Genomic DNA, 4440 nt, shown 5'->3' with positions numbered 1-4440 from the left:
TGCTTTGAGTTTTTTGGCATTGTTCATTCATTGATTTCTTCATTCAGCTTACATTTTAGTGAGCATCTGTTGCCATATGGTACACATGTACAAATAAGAATAACTTTTGTTCTCAAGGAGTTTGAGTTTGACCTGGGGAGAAAGGCAGGTGTTGAAATGACCTTCATGGCAGAGACTGACCAAGGTGAAGTGCCCTGGCTTTGATGATCAGGGAAGGTGTTACAGAAGGAGTGCATGAGTGGAAGGGGGACAGGTGCCTTACACTTGGAGTAAAGTTGGGGACTCCACTCTAGGCTGGTTCATAGCTTACTTACTGAGGAACATATGAATTCCTCCAGTGCCATGTATTTCTTTGGAATTACGCTATTCCCACCAGCTCTCTAGTGTTAGGAGGGGCGTAGCAGGCAATGCATAGATATATAGAACTCATAGCATTGTAGGCGCTCAAGGTGGGCTGAGCCCTTCATGTACTCATGAAGTCATTTAACACTTTCACAGTGCAGGTAGGGAAATGGAGGCCTTAGGAGATGAAATTATTCAATTGGGGGGACCCTGCTGAGCTGAGCAGACCTCGGATCCCCTCCCTTTGCCTCAGTGTTCACTCCATCATTCCTTGTGCCCAGACTCAGTGTGGCTAGGTCAGTCATCTTGGCTCAGGAACCTAGAGAAGGTGCTGAGGTGATTCTCGACAGCACTCCTCTGTGTTTAGTGCAATTGATGCCTGAAAAGGGACCGAAAACACTGGGGCTGTCGGACACTATTGCTGTTCCTTTGTAGACCCTGTACTTGGGGCCCCAGAGGGAGAGGACAGCCTTGTAGGGTATAGGGAATGGGGATGCAGAATGGGGTGAGTGAGAGGCTGGGGGTATGGGGGTGAAGGGTGCCTCTAGGAGTTAGAGAAAGATTTTCTTGGGCCTCTGGCCTGGAGGTCTGTTCCTCTAAGTCAGCGATTTTCAACCTTTTTCATCTCATGGCACACATAAACTAATTATAAAAATTCTGCGGCCCATAAAAAAACATATTTTTGCAGATCTGACAAAAAATAGGTATAATTTTGATTCATTCACACTGGACACCTATGTGTCCAGTTGTCATTTTTTTATTTGATAATCTAAGGGAAAAGAGGTCAGTGCCCTTGACTAAATAGTTGTTGCATGTTTTAAAAATGCTTGTGGCTCACCCGTTGAAAATTGCTGCTCTAAGCCATTTTCTTTGCCTCCCTCTCTCCGTCCCTCCCTCCCCCTCTCCCTCCCTCCCCTTCTTTAACATCTAAACATGCTTATTTTTTAAACTTTTAATTCTATATAATAAAAGCCTAGTATGCTAAGTGTCTGGTTGACCAGTTGGCCGTTCAACCAATCAAAGTGTAATATGCTAATAATATGCTAAGGCTGCTCAACAGCTCGCTATGATGTGTACTGACCACCAAGGGGCAGATGCTCCAACTGGTAGGTTAGCTTGCTGCTGGGGTCCAGCCGATTGGGACTGGGTGAGATGGGCCAGACATACCCTGGAGCCCTCCCACGTTCCCTCCCCACCTGGCCAACCTCCCATGTCTCTTCCTGGCCTTGATTGTATACCAGTGGGGTCCCTTGGCTTGGCCTGCACCCTCTCACAATCCTGGACCCCTTGGGGGATGTCAGAGAGCCGGTTTCAGCCTGATTCCATAGGCCAGGCTGAGGGACACTCTAGTGCACATATTTGTGCACCGGACTTCTATTTTTGATATAATTATTGATTCACAAAATGTTGTAAAAGAGTACAGAGAGGTTCCATGTACCCTTCACCCAGTTTCTCCAATGGTTACATCTTACAATTGCCTGCCTGTTTTTTAAAAATCTTAAATTCCACCAACCCCAGCATCATCAGTCCAACAAATACAGTCCTCAGGATCTTCCTTGGACAAAAGTCACATTTCTACAATGTGAGAACAATTTCATTTCCTGCATTCCAAAGTCCCAAACTCTCAGTGACTGGAGGGGAAATGATGACTGTCTTAGCCAATTGTAAATGGAAATACAGGTGCAGACAGAATGACCCTGAGCATGCTAAACAGACGGCTGCCATATTTAGTGAGGACTACATGGACTCTTGGGTTTGGGGGCTGAGACTTGGTTTGAGCTTTGGCACCCTGGGGTGGTAGTGTGGATAGTGGTACTGCCAAAGCCTTTGGACCATTGAACGGGACCATCACTGAGTCTGCATCCGGGGGCGTACCCTGCAATGGGAGTAAATAGGAAAAGTCCCTCTGCCTTTGCCTCCTCCTGGGTCTCCGGCCTGGTGGTGGTTCCTCCAGCCATCCCTGCCGAAAGCAGCCTCCTCATTGACTCGTCACCATGTCACTGACCACCCAGAACGAAGCCTCCTGTTCCAGATAGAGTGTGGGGTCAGGAGCTCTTCTTCAGGAAACACAAGCCTTGTCACCGTGCCCTTCCTCCTCAAATCCATGCTGCCTACACGGCTGGGTCAGTCTTCTGAAACCCTGCCTTGCTTGTGCGCCCCCAGACTGAACAACTCTTAGTAGCACCCCTTCTCCTCTTCACCCTGGTACTGAAGCTTCCGACCCGCCTTTCCGGTGTCATTTTTGTTTGAATCTGGAAGGTCCCTGGAGCATACCATGCTCATCTTCTTAGGCTCTCCCTGCAATCACGAACTACCTTCTCTCTCCAAGTCCTCTGTGTACCACAAGCTGTGATCAAACCCCAGCTTCTTCCCATCCACTTCAGCCCTGACCATTTCAACCCAGAAGGAGAGCTCTATTTCAGGGTTCCCACTACTGATCGATGTGAGAGTTTCTTCCCTCATTCTTCTTTAACATCCCCATTGGGCAATTACATGAAAGGCGCGTACATTCTATGACACGACACCTCTTTGAGGCCTCACTCTTTACATATGACTCCACTAAGGGGGGCGGGCAGTGCTGCCAAATTCAAGGAGGGGCCCACAAGGCCTGAGAAGTAGAGAACAGCCTGGCTTTATGGGTGTTCCTGTGAAGACACATCTCCCTTTTTGATTTATGGCTCTCATTTCATTCATTTGCTTTCTTTCTTCTCTCCCTTTTTGGATAATTGGTCTACGTGCCTCAACAGTTGCTGCATCAACAAATATTTGCTGCCAGGCCATGGGGCTCAGTGGTTGAGCATCTATCTACCTATGAATCAGAAGATCACAGTTCAATTCCTGGTCAGGGCACATGCCCAGATTGCAGGCTCGATCGCCAATAGGGGGCATGCAGGAGGCAGCCGATCAATAAAACATAATTGATGTTTGTCTCTCTCTCCCTCTCCCTCTCCCTCATCCTCTCCCTCTCCCTCTCCCGTTCCCTCTCCCTCTCCTGTTCCCTCTCCCTTCCTCTCTAAAATATATTTTAAAAATATATATTTAAATCAAATTAAAAAATAAATAAATATTTGCTGAATGAATGAATGAGAAATACTATTGCCTGTGTGTAGCAACTCTTAGGATGTGCCAGGGTGAGTGAAAGGTAGATGTAACTGACCCCTACTGGGTGATGACCTCAGATGGGAGACCTTGCTCACTCCCTTGGTGAGGCAAATAGGAACACTGGAAAAGAGAGAGGAAAAACCACACCAAGAAATGACGAAGACACTTGGTTTTCTCCAATAAATGGGCTTACTTTAAAGAAAAAAAGTACTTGGGAAAAGAAAAGATAGGCTAGTAGGCATGCAAAGAAAAAAAATGTGTTTTAGAGCCAAATGTGGTCCCCGGGCTTAGATGGTGATAAATAAAGGAATGATGTAGATGAATGAGCCACTGTGAAGTACTAGATGATTCAGAGTTGGGAGCCAGCCACCTGAAATCCGGGGGGGTTCTCGAGGTAGCTCGCTGTTCTACAGACTTAATTACCACTGTAACTCATGACACATAATTGCGTGTCAGATGGGCTAGTTTTCATGCTGAACTGCAGTCTTGTGGAAATAAATGATGCTTTTTTTCTCCTTCCACTGCAAACTGACCCACCAGCTCTCTGATACTCATCTCGTTATTCCTCTTTCTTGTAGTTCTTAAGCTGACACGATTTCATGTAGATCTCACATAAAACTTGTTGACTCATAGAATATTACATTTTTAGGGTTTGTCCAGTTAATTAAAATAAAGAAAGAAGTCAAATTCTAGAGAATTTTGGCTTTAAAATACACTTACTGTAATTTTAATTTAGGAGCTTTGAAATTTCTTTTTCTATAAATAGATACTTTTATTCCCCTTATCCCCGCCCTGTTAGATCCAAATCTCACTACAGTGCAAGGAACTGTGAATAGAAAATGGATAGTTTCTTTTGGAATAGGAAGTAGAAGATAGAACCAAAACCATGTAGAAAAATCTGGGGGAATTTTATTACTTAATCATGTGATTGTTTTACTGAATGGAGCATAAGTAGTCCTTAAATTTTTTACATATGTTTTTTCAAAGAGTCAGCCT

This window comes from Eptesicus fuscus, chromosome 12 (genome assembly GCF_027574615.1).
Source record: "Eptesicus fuscus isolate TK198812 chromosome 12, DD_ASM_mEF_20220401, whole genome shotgun sequence".
NCBI classification, from domain to species: Eukaryota; Metazoa; Chordata; class Mammalia; order Chiroptera; family Vespertilionidae; genus Eptesicus; species Eptesicus fuscus.
This window is presented reverse-complemented; position numbering follows the sequence as displayed.